Source organism: Euprymna scolopes, chromosome 46, assembly GCF_053919585.1.
Source record: "Euprymna scolopes isolate OS-2025 chromosome 46, ASM5391958v1, whole genome shotgun sequence".
In the NCBI taxonomy this organism is placed as follows: Eukaryota; Metazoa; Mollusca; class Cephalopoda; order Sepiida; family Sepiolidae; genus Euprymna; species Euprymna scolopes.
The window spans coordinates 165,787,003-165,801,261 of record NC_136527.1 but is presented as its reverse complement, the minus strand read 5'-3'; positions in this window follow the sequence as shown (position 1 = coordinate 165,801,261).

Sequence of the window (14,259 nt, the reverse complement as noted above, 5' to 3'; positions counted from 1 at the left end):
AAAAAAATAAAAAGGTAGATCAAACAACGCCTTTTTCCATCTGTGAAGATGTGCTCATGTATGGTGAGAGGATCGTAATTCCACTAACGTTACAGAGGAAAATTCTGAAGGAATTTCATACAGGTTATCCGGGCATTTCGAGAATGAAATCCCTTATGAGAGGATATGTGTACTGGCCTGGTATGGACAAGGAAGTTGAAAAATGTGTCAAGACATGCAGAGGATGTCAATTAGCAGCTCGAGATCCTCCAGTAAAAACGACGCCATGGCCAAAGACGGACCTACCCTGGTCACGTCTGCATATTGATTATGCGGGACCTATAAATGGTTATTTTTACTTGATTATTGTAGATTCTTTTTCAAAATGGCCAGAAATATTTAAGTTTAGACATCCAACAGCAAAAAACACTGTGAGTGCGCTTAATGAAATTTTTAGCCGTTTTGGAGTGCCAAAAACCTTAGTGAGCGATAATGGAACAGCATTTACTGCTCATGAATTCAAAGAATTCTGTGACTCACTAAATATTCTACATATGACAACACCTGTGTACCATCCACGATCGAATGGGTTGGCCGAAAAATTTGTAGATACGTTTAAAAGGGCGCTTAAGAAAAATCTTACTACGGACACAGACGAACAATGTATTCAAACATTTTTAGCAATTTACAGGGTGACACCAAATCCTAATAATAATGTCAATTCTTCCCCGGCTGAGCTAATGTTTGCAAGAAAGATAAGATCTGTCTTCGATAGGCTGCTACCAGAGAAAAAGAAAGTTTTCAAAAAAGAAAACCTTAATACCAAGTGCTTCTCCCCAGGTGAAAATGTATATTTCAAAAATTTTCAAAATGGACGAAATCAGTGGGTTGAAGGTATTATCAAAAAAAGGATTGGGAGCATGGTCTATACCATCCAAGGATTAAGTTTTGTCTGCAAAAGACACAGAAATCAAATACGTCCCAGACTGTCTCCAAATGTGGAAGAGACACCAATGGAAACATTGTGCGATATTTTTGATATACCAAAACCAGCGTGTGTACCGCAAACAATGAATATTTCGCCTGAACCGACCATACGGGCTGGACAGAAACCTTTACCCCGGGTAACGCTGACCAGAAGGAAAAGCGCAAGAAAGAGAAAAGTTACCAGGAGATTAAGCCCTGACCCTAAAAGGAAGAGGTATTTAAGCTAAAATCAGGAAGATTTCAGCTTCAGGGGGAGGTGTTGTGAAGGAACATAACTGGCTATACACCGGTTACAAACTGTATATATATATTGGACTGTTGGGCAGACAGCGGCAGACAAGCAGTCGCAGTAAGACGGATAGTCTTACGTGTTGATTATCAGACTTTCTTCCCCATACTTGTTACTATGTACTTCTATTTACCTTAGGCGAGCAGCCTTACGTTTCTGTATTATAAATAAACCCCATTACACATACCACTCGGTGTAACTCACGTTTGTCTTTATTTCCTAAGTATTTAGGAATATAACAGTATTTTAATGTGTTATTTGGTTCGAAAAACAAGCAATGCTTAATTGCAAGGTTAAAAATCAAACATGTCCGGCAAGTATAAATTTCTGTTTTGTTTTCATGATTTGATCAATTATCGAAACATTCCAATTGAATGTTTGAATGTCGGCCATCTTGTTCTAACTTACCAATTTGTCGCTACTTATGTTTTGAATTAAATGTTTTAAAATATGTTCTACAACAACAATCTTATCCAGGTAGATGAAATAATTTATTTTGCCTTTGGCCATATTTAGTTTAGATTTTAATTTTTGACTTTTTTTTATTTGTAGGTTTCTCTTCCTAAATATATTTAAATCATTTTATTAATTAAATAAAGTGTTTTTTTTTTATTACATATATGCTATGTGTACAGTACAGTGTTTAAAAATATATTGATTATTAAAATGTCCAAGAATATGAAATAAATATATTTAAAAATAATTATTTTATTTCTATTTATATAACAACATATTTAAGAATATTATATGAGAAATAAAATTTTATTGCTGTTTTTCTAAAAATATTTAAGAATAAATTATCTAAGATAGGGCAATATTATAAAAAAAAATTACATACAAAATATTATATGGGAAATAATATGAGGTGTTAAAAATAATTATTTTATTTCTATTTATATAACAAAATATTTAAGAATATTCTATGAGATGCCATTTTTAAAAAGTAATTTTATTGCTGTTTTTCTAAAAATATTTAAAAATAAATTATCTAAGATACGGCAATATTATAAAAAAAATTACAAAATATTAATATGGGAAATAATATGAGGTGTTAAAAACAGTAAATGATAAATGTTTAACTTGAGAAATACTGTTTTTAAAATCAGATTTTATTTATTAAAAAATGTAATTATTTAATAAAAACATTATTTAAAATATATTTACATTAAAAGAAAAGTGCTATATAAAACGACAACCCTTACAGAATTCATATTATACGGAATTATACGGCATTACTATAAGGTGATAGATATAACAGCATTTTTTTACAGTGATCACCACTTATCAAGGCCCGGAAGCCACTCAGGGATAGGGGTTATTGCAAGTACATTACGTTAGTGTGGAGATTTGAAGTGTTTACTTAAGGGGGCGGTTCATTAGGAATTTGTTAACATTGGACTTGAACACATCCAAGTTGTAGTCCGGTTGGAAGCAGGCAGACGGAACAGAGTTCCACAGGCGTGCAGTTCTAAGAAAGAAGCTTTGTTCATGGAATCCACGTTTTGATTTAGGCACAGATATAGAGTGGGGGAAAATTTTCACAGTGGATTCAGCTAGACGGGTGTTTTTCGTGAAAGATTGGCGAGGGGGGACCAGAGATTGGAGTTCAGACGAGCACCTGCCATGGAAATAACGATAAAACAAGGATAGGCTCGCAACGTCTCTTCTGTGGGAGAGAGGGTGCAGGGTAGAGAAAAGGGCATCCCCCACTAAGCCAGGAAGTCTATTTTATACTCTGTCAAGGCAGAATAGGCTGCTTTTTGTAGCTCCTGCCCAGATATGGCAACAGTATTCCATCCTTGGATTTTCTTGGTTTTTATATCGATAGCATTTTTCCGAATTAAATAAAATCACATGATTTTTTTCTTTTAATTCGGAAAAATGCTTTTTATAAAAATTTTAAATTGAAATAATAACGTTATTATTTAGAAAGTAAAACCTCAGAAGGGGGGGCTTTATTTATCTACTTTGTACTTTCACCTGACAAAAAATCCGATGAATTTGAATTCAACCCAAACTCCTTGTATGTACGTAATGTTTTCAATTCAAATGCGTTCATTTAAAATATTATCAATTCATACAAGCACTGAAGAAACTTTTCCTTCTTGTTTTTTCCGGGACAAGAACACAAAATGGCGGACGTTTATGAAATCACTAAATTACGTCCATTTCTAACTTTCACAATAATTCTTGTTCCATGTTTAGCTCGGCAATTACTTAATTTTCTGATTTTAAAAAATGCTAATACTTTATCGTCGTGAGTAGTTTTAATTTATAACGTTCTACAAAATTGAACACCTACATTGTGACCATCTAAAATACTGTTACGAAGGGAACTCTCTTAACCCTTGTCTTTCTCTTGTGAGATATTTTATCTCCCCGGGTTTTGCTCCAAAGCAGTATCAAAAAATTAATGTAAAAATTACATCAAAGCATACGTTAAAAATTCGACACAAATGTTTTATAATCTTCAAAAATACTTATATTAACTTCTAATGTTTCAATTCCTCTATAAATTTTTAAATAAATTCACTTTCTGACATTCTCGGTTTCCGTACAATTTATGCACGGCATCTTTTCGTTTATTTCGATAATGCAAAACGTTGGGTGTTACTAAACTTTGGCTTTTGGGGTTTTAATTAAGCTATTTTTGTAGAGATAAGGCTTTTATTCAGTATCTTTAATTTCTTATGTTTGAAAATGTCACTGAAAACTAATATTTTACTTTCAAGTGATTTTTATAATTAATTTATTCAACTACAAAACTTTGTTGAATTTGTCAGTTTCCTATGTCGTGTATGAACGCCATTAGATTTAAAAACCAGGTATTATGGCCTTAAATTACGTTAATATAACAGAAAGAAAGCAGAACTAGCAAACCAATACTGGGAACTCAAAGACAAGCAAGTACGAATATGTATTAAACTGTAGAAGCAGAGGATAAACTTTACTCAAGGATAGCGATACAAAATAAATTTTAAAATTGGCAATAAAAAGAGAAATAAATAAAATAAAGTAAACATATATTCATAAATAAGGCTGTCTCTCTTCTCTCCATCTCTCTCTATCTCTCTGTCTCTGTCTGTCTCTCTCTCTCTCTCTCTCTCTCTCTATATATATATATATATATATATATATATATATATATGTATATGTATATATATATATATGTATCCGAAGTAAACTGGACGTAAACTATGCCTTATGTCATGTAACTGCCCGCCCTGGCCACTAGGAAACTGATTGACTAACTAGAAGGTTACGTATAAGCCTGACGAATTCTCACGAGAAGGAAACCCGGAATATTCTGTGTTTATTACAATGATTAATATAATGTATACATTATAATTCACTGTTGAACATGTTGAAATTAACGACTGTATTGTGGCTATAAAGTCAAGCCAAAAGAGACAGGTAAGCACATGCCTTAAGGTCCTCTGCTAGGTGTTGCAGACCAAGTTCGAGAGAAAGGCCAGCAATAGCTGATGATAAATTTGGAATATTACAAAATTGAAGGCAAATAACGGAGGTATTATCTTTGCTATGATTGTATCAATATAAAATATATTCATCATAGTTATGATTGTATCAATATAAAAGATATTCATCATAGTTATGATTGTATCGATATAAAATATATTCACCATAGTTATGATTGTATCAATATAAAAGATATTCATCATAGTTATGATTGTATCAATATAAAATATATTCATCATAGTTATGATGTATCAATATAAAAGATATTCATCATAGTTATGAATGTATCAATATAAAAGATATTCATCATAGTTATGATTGTATCAATATAAAAGACATTCATCATAGTTATGATTGTATCAATATAAAAGACATTCATTATAGTTATGATTGTATCAATATAAGTCATTCATCATAGTTATGATTGTATCAATATAAAAAACATTCATCATAGTTATGATTGTATCAATATAAAAGATATTCATCATTGTTATGATTGTTTCAATATAAAGATATTCATCATAGTTATGATTGTATCTACATAAAATAAATCCTAAAATAGGTTCCTTAAAGAGCCAAGCAAATTCCATAACGATGAAAATTAAAAATTATTTGAACACAAATTACTTAATATAATATTGGCAAAAAATAATAAAATTTAATATAATTTATTTTTCTTTGCAGATGTTCCTGCTTGAACGCTTGTAGTGAATCTGAACGGGTCTATATTTTATTTAATATTTGCAACAGATGAAATCATATTCGTGTTTGGAAGATATAAACCGATATCTGTGGCAAAAACATATCTCAAATTCTAATATTTCCATTCTGATGAACCAAATTTAGCGATGCATATGAATACTCACACTGAAGAACACCAATATTCCCCTGAAAAATGTCAATATTCACCTGTGAAGCAAAATCTAGCGATGCACATGAGTACTGTCACTGACAAAAAACCATATTCTCGTGAACAATATTAATATTGATGTTCTGAGAAACAAAATCTTGCGAAAGACATGGAAACTAACACTGGAGAAAAGCCATATTCTTGTGAACAATGTCAATATTCGTCTTCAAAAAAATCAAATCTAGAGAAACACATAAGAACTCACACTGGAGTAAAACCATATTCTTGTAAACTATGTCAATATTCATGTTCAGATAAATCAAATCTAGCAGCGCATATAAGAACTCATTCTGGAGAAAAACCATATTTTTGTAAACTATGTCAATATTCATGTTCACAAAACTCAAATCTAACAACACATATGAGAACTCACACTGGAGAACAGCCATATTCTTGTAAACTATGTTGTTATTCATGTACACAGAAACAACATCTAACGAACCACATGAGATTTCACGTTAGTGGAAACCCATATTCTTGTGAAAAATGTGTATTTTCATGTTTTAGTAAATCAGATCTAACGAAACATATGAGACACCATAAAATGTAAAAACCATATTCACGTGAACAATATTAATATTAAAGTTCTCGTAAACAAAATCTTCCTACACATTTCAGAACTCACACTTGATAATCTTGTAAACAATGAGTTTAATATTGTTCTTATACATCTTTATTGAAACATAAAAATTTACTCTGAAAAAATAAATGCTTACTGGAAATAACTTAAATGCTTACCTAACATTGTCCTCAAATAAGTTGTCTTCATGCTCTCTTTATGTATTTTTGTGGGAGCCTGCAATGCGGATACTTAAAATCAGCTATTAATCAAAATCATCATGAGATAATCATATATAAAACATAATAAGAAAAAATACAAACAAATGCCGGCACCCAAGATAAAGGACAGAAATGAGACGATTTTAATATAAAGTCTTGATAAAATCTATGCAGACCCATGTGTTTCCATCATTTGTAGCAACAAAGAATAGAGAATTAAGAACTCATAAAACCCATCGATTTTTTTTTTTATCAAAAGAAAGTGTTTTGCTATCGCTAATCCAAATTTGTAGCAAATAAAATAAAATCCTGGATGAGAAAATTAAAGAAAGTGATGTCATTGAAAAGAAAAATAATTCACTGGTTCGACCCCAAAATAAACTGTCGACTAAAATATCTTTGTTTTTAATGAAAACAAAAATATTATTTCTCATAAGTAAAAAAGAGAATCACAATTGGCTTCATTCAACAATGCATCAGAAACACATTTTAAACTACACTACCATTCATTTGTTGATTCATTCGAACAGTTTTCACCATGGCATCTCATCACTTAAAACGATGATATCATTTGCGGATTGACTCCTCTATACGTTCCTTATCATCAACAGTTAATAATGAAAAACTCCCAAACGGTCACTCGCTGGTTCATCCTCGCTACTTCTAATGGCAAAGTTATTGCAAACCATTGGACAGTAACCTTAGAAATTGCGAAACCCGATTGTCAATGGCCAGAGTATAGGAATGTAGAGAAGATCTCGGTTGTCAAACTACGAGAATTACAAGGACAAATAAAGAGTTACTGATGTTATTCAAAGTTGTAACATCCAACCCACTCCATCTGCAGCTTAACCAGATATCTTAAGCTGCAGGACTCTAAAACATGAGTCTCGCAATTAAGAAAAACCAAGGCCGTCCTGAGCAAAAAAAACAAAAACAAAACAAACAAACAAAAAACAAGACCACATATTTATAACGGAGGCTCCAGAATCGGCTGAATTTTTGCAGAAAAGAAATTGTTGCAGCTAAAACAATTTAACGCCTCTGACAGCGTTGAGGCGGCTACAGAACAGAACCTACATTATCTCATTATCTTGTATATAAATAATATAAGAGACGCAATTTTCCCTATCTTGATGAAACTACATTAGATTGACAACAGATGGCACATAAAAACTTACCACGTTTACATCATTAGCGATTACGTTATCTAACTATAGACCGCAATTGCATACACATTAGTTCGTTATGATAAAAAATCACATTAAGTTCTAAAAGCGCCATGACCATCATCATCCCAAGCTAAAGAGAAAGTAGCTAAAATTTCACCCTCACTTTACCGACAACTCTTACGACACCATTCTACACCGAGTACTTTTATATTTTTACATACTTTTCACGACTACACATTTCTTACACATACACATATTCTTACCCATTAAATCCGACAAAATAATGATTTCTCCCTGTTAAATATCCGGCGCCGCTGATTGGATTAGAACTATTCATTCTACAATACCAACATTCGGTTATTCCACCAAATAAACGAACACTTATCAACTATTAAACACGCCGCCATTTTTCGGTACGTGCACAATAATCTTACGTTTTATTTATTATTCATGGATTTGTTCCGCTTTTACACTCTGATCTTCTATTATTTACTTGTGAAAATGTTACACTCCCAAAACATAAATGCTGGCCAGCTACGCGATACAAGTCCTGTTTATTGACGCTCTGAGTGAGGGACAGTTACAGATAGGGAGATACAGAGAGTGGGAATGAGAGATACGGTGTGAAATAAGTCGTTTTTCTTTTTAACGGAGCTGACATCAATGTTTACGCTTGTAAATCAAAAATAATTGTGTGATAAAGCTCTGCTTGTCGTACCGGAGTAAGAGACAGAAAAAATAAGCCGTTTTTCTTTTTTAATGGCTGCATTGTATGTTATGAGGATTACAATTAAATAATGTTTTTTTTTTACAAGAATGTTTACATATTTAACTAGCGGTCACAATTCAAATTATACAACAGGAATGGAGTTGTCTTTTTTCTTTTGCTAAACGAAACTGAATTTTGTTTGGCATACCGTTGATTTTTCCTCCCCTAAATAATAAATTTTATTAAAGTTTTTTATTAAAAGACTGTTTATGCATTTGTAAAGCAAATAAAAATATATTGAAAAAAAAACGTTGAGTATTTTTTTACAAAATCACATGCAACGGGGAAAGTTTATTTTTACAAGAATGTTTATACATTTGTCTATCGATTAAACATAAAAATATACAGGAAGAATGCAGTTAAGAGATTCGACGTTTCTATCCGTCGCGGTTCCCACCTGACGAAGGCCAGAGGAATAGTTGGGCGAAACGTCGTGAAACAACAACCAATAAAGATGAGAATAAGTCAGCAATAAATATTCTTTTGTTTTGCTTGTGTATGCAAAGTTATTTCGATTTTTCTTACGTAGTATAAACACATCCAACCTCCCCATGTTAAGAACGGCTTTCGAAATGAACACAGTCCAACCTCTTTGTGTTAAGAGCGGTTTCTGAGGTTGGTGATGTTTATTCCTAAAGCCGTTCTTAATATGGGAGGTTGAGGTTGACACAATGATACTCTGCCGTTTTTTAAATATATACTGTTGGCTCGTATTCGTTTCTCTTTGCGCAGTCTGTATAATCTGCCGGTTTCCATCGTTCCCTTGACGTTGCCTACCGAGAATCACGGAAAAACCGACTTAAAACTGAAGAAGATCCGAAGTTTTATAACGAATACATGTTCTTTTTTTTATAATAAAAACGTTGAACGATACAGAATACAACTTTGGGCACATATGTATTTTTGGTACCGTGCTGAAATAATATTGTTTTTTTTCCAATGCGATTTAAACCTTTCGAAGGGGGGGGGTCAGTATTAAAAAAAGATAGGGTGAAACTTGAATTTTACCTGAAAAAACTATTCACAAATAACCCGGTACCAAAATGCATAACCAATGTAAAGGATGCATGATTTTTTTTAGATTTCTTAAAAATGTGTATGTCTATGGCTTCAAAAACATCAATACACAGGAACGATTTTTGTCTTGCATTTACATTATTTTTGTATGTTAAAATTATTAGCAGTTCTCTTGCGCATAGGGACCAGATCAACGAAGAGTATCATCACGGTTATTCCATAAAGCATTTAAGTCGGCAATTATAGCCGGTGTTACGATGTTAATGGCACGTTTTTCTAGTCCATCTACACAATCCAAATATTAGAAAGAGGTCTCAAAATCAGTTATCACACCAAAGATCGATAGGGACTGCCAATTCACCACAGAATTACCCGTATGTAACACGATGTAACTTTATTATAAATTAATATTATCAGTATAACTTTTGTACCATTTAAAAGATAGACAAAATAAACCAGTGATAATTAAAAAAAAAATTATCTAACGAAAATAATTAAATTGCGAGACGAAAATCGTGTTTACATAATTGGCGCTTTAAAATAACGTTCCCATGTAGTGGACATCCCGAACGTGAAAAAATACCCGTATTTAATAAATTTAGCAAAAATCAGCTAATGGTCACAGATTTTCGTAAAATTTTCGATACTTATCCATCTTAGAATTAAATTACATATAACATGCAGGTAAAATCGATTGAGAGCGTATGGTGATTATATGAGAAAATAAAGCTGTGTACGCATTATAAATGTTTCTTTTCTGTGTCTTATACATTAGTACATTAGGGGTCATTTCGAGTTAAAAGTTTATTTACTGCACCCATTTGAACTAGGGAAAATCATGATTAAAATGTGTATGTCTCGTCTAAATAACTAACGATGAATATCTAATATGGCCGACCAGACGGGTGATCAAAAAGTCAGATCGAACGTACCGGAAAACGAAATGAAACCAAATTGACAACTGACCATTTTTTTTTCGTTATGTTTTATTTTCTTATATATATATATATATATATATATATATATATATATATATATATATATATATATATATATTAACCGTGTTTGTTTGTTTGTTTGTTTGTTTTTAGGGGGGAGGAGTTTTTTTTAAGGAGTACCTTTCATTTTCTTGAATAAAAAAACTTACTAGACGAGAACACGACTGTTTTTGCTTTGATAATTATTTTTTGTTCAAACGTAAAAAAAAAATTCAATTTCAATCTGGCTTGAACTTTAGTTTTCTTGTTTTCTTTTACAAATGTGAAATACAAAACAGCTAAAACAACTTATTTTTATTTATGTTGAATAAAAAAAAATTGGGTTTGTATTACTGTACACATAGATTCGAAAAAGTTGTCAAAAAACAAATATATGACAAATAAATGTTATCAAAGGCAAGATAAGTTACTTTTCTACCTAACTGGATATGTTTTCAGTGTTTTTATTTAATGTAACATGTTTATTTAGCTCGAAAAACATGCTGTGTTTACCGATGTATTGGAAAATTCAAAATGGCACGCGACTCTCCCTTTAACACGGTAAGTTTGGGGAAAGGTGCTATAAATATAAAACTAGACAAAATACTGTTAGAAACTCGTTCAATATATATTACCGTGGCATAGCTTGACATATATTCGGTGGGTTTTTAAAAGTATTTTGTCTAGTTTATTATTTATAACACCTTTTCCTAAACTTACTGTGTTAAAGAGAAAGTCGGGGGCCATTCTGAATTTTTCAATACATCGGTAAACACTGTATGTTTTTCGAGCTGAATAAACATGTTACATTTTGTTTTTCTAGATTTGTAGGTGAAAGGGCCTCTTAGTTAATTTGTAGCAATATTTTAAGAGTGATTGTGCTTCAAATTTTTTAATGTTTTGCAAAGTTGTAAATGGGGCTTCTAAAATATCATTTGTTTGATTTCATTAAAGCTAGGAAATATCATGCATTTGTTGGCATCTTTTTGCCCGAGCCAGTTATTTCTTATACACTTTAAAATGTGCATAGAATCAAATATAAAGAAAAGAGGCCGAGACTTCAAAACTGGATGTGCATATACTATTGACAGTCTTGGTGGATAAGTGAATAATGACATGGCTTTCTTATTAATAGCATTGCTATCTGTTATAACAGATATTACTTTAAACCCAATCTAATCCAATTATAATTTCTTTTAGAATTTCAAATAACGATTGTGCTTTTAGGCATTTAGTAGGCATAATATGCACAACGTCTTTATATTTTGAACAGATACTGCTCACCATGAAAGCAAAAGCACTTGTTGCAGCCTCACAAGTATTATATGCTGATCCAACAATATTCCCTCCTTTAAAGTCAAAGTATGGCTTTAAATGAATTTCATCAACAAGTAACGATACTGTCTCATCTTGTTGTGATAAGAATTTAAATTTATTCTTAATGTACATCAAGAATTTGTCATGTTGCTCAACTACAGGATCCATGTATTTTGATAAAGTTAACCTCCTGATGGTAGAAGGACAGGGTAAGATGAGTTTATTGCTGTCTTAAAAGTTTGTATCATTTGGAGAGCAGTTATAAAATAGTGAACAAAATATCAACATTTCTGCAGAATAATCAAACCTATTCTGTGTCAGCAGCTGTAACTGTTCACATATAAATTTTAATGCTTCACAATATTTTTCAGTTTTATCTATGAGCAATGTTAAAAAAGATATTATCAGAGTCAATGAGGTAAACACATTTGGAAGGTTGGTTCTGTGTTCTTCTATATCCAGTTTTTTCATGTTTTTGAGGATATTTTCTAAGGTGATGATGTCACTTACATGAGTAGGAATTTTATCTTGCCCTATCATATGCATTTCCACATCATTACAGAAAACCTGTATTGAACAATCATGCTCAATCACTATAGAAAGAGTTATTTTGGGATTGGGTGATTTCGTGATGTGACATATCATGAGTGTTTAGTCATGTTTAACTACAGTCCAATACATCTGGTCCAGAAATGTAATTCTTCCTTCCAATTCTTCAAGGCTTTCAAACTTAATATTCTTTTTATATGCCACATCGTCGGCAATGCTTTCAGCCAAAGCATGTTTTACGGCCTCATTTTCTAGCCGCATTCTTTTGGCATTGGCAGACTCTCTGTTAGATGCTGACGGTTGGATTACACATACTTGTGGAATTGCATCTTTCCGCAAGGGTGGATTAATTTTGCAGTACGAGTCACTCCAGTTTTGGGGTCGTAACATGAGGTTTCATGCATTATATCACATTGAAAGAAATGCAGTTCACATACCTAAAAAATAATAAATAAGTGATAAGTTATACAGTAAATGAGTATAGCATTAAATTAGGTAAAATAATAAATTTAAAACACTGATGGGAATTTAAAAAATGTTTAGTCATAGAACTTAAAATTTCAAGCTTAACAATTAATAACCTTATTTTAAAATAATTCTTAGACAGTTATATTATTTTTTGTACTCATGCACAGAAGGTACCGTTCTGAAATAACGTTATTATTTAGAAATATATTCTTAACATGAAGAAGTAGAATGTGTTTTGTAACTATTTTATACTTTCACCTAACAATGCAATAAACGAAGGTACCATAAAACGTGGACTTCAAAATACCATTTTAAGAATAGCATGGTGTCTTCTCTGAATAACCAGTTTAATATAGATGTAAAAATATTATATATATATATATATATATATATATATATAATAAAAAGAAATCTAAATTTAGCTTTAGTACAGCAATAAAGTTTGATTTGGTTACAATTGTATAGAACACTTGTTTAAAAGAATTTCATACGCTAAAAACGTATACAATCATTCCTAAATTTTAAAGAGTATGGTGAAAAATATATCAAAGGAATAATTCAATACGGTCGAGTTTTAAAATATTTTCTTACTACATTTCATTGTTTTGGTTTATATATAATTTGGTTTATATTAGGCACCGCCAAAACTAGGGGGCAGGTAAGTACTTTTTGACGGACCGTCTTTTTAAAAATCTACCAAAAATCAGGTAATTATTTAATCAATACGAAATTTTCAGCGATTATTAAGATAAGAATGAACTTTATAACAGTGTACTTATTTTTCATAAACGATAGTTATATATATATATATATTTTGCTTACAACCCCCCCTTGTTTTGAGGGGTACCAAATATGCTTAAAATAATCATCTGACACTAAACAAAACATATTCCGTTGTTGTAAGGAACATGATTATAGATTTAAAAAACACACTTGTTTACATACCTTATTTTGACGTCTGAATATCAGAACTTTGATTGTGTTTAATTATTCCGCTTTTGAGTTTTGGAGTGTGAAATTCGGTGAATATGTTAAGTAAAATAATTAATTTAAGCTAAGCAAAAAATTTTTTTTTTTAGTATTTATACGAAAAAAGCCATTTTAAAATCTTTGATAAATAAATTAATAATTTTTTTTAGTGAGCCGAATAATGCATGACCATTATTAAACAGGGAATTCTTTGAAGAATCGATACAAAAAAATCGATAAATATTGTGCCCTTTGTGTTAAAATATCAGTTTTTCGATCCCATTTGATAACGTTTGCTGCCTTTAGACTACGGTGGACCATACGCGCTGAAATAATTTTGTTGGATCTCCATGACTGCCAAAACCGGTGCAAGCATGACTCAGTACAATTTATGTTGGTCAACACTCACATAGAAACGAGACGTTTCTCTTTTCATTGCGAGACAAAATTATGGATGGTAAGTAAAAATTTATTATTATTTTTATTAATACACGTGTTTATTTTTATTTTACCGAAACTATAGCGGACATTTGTTCGTTCGTCTGCCATAAACGAAACTTTACAGTGAAAAATTAATTTTAAACTAGAAACAGAAC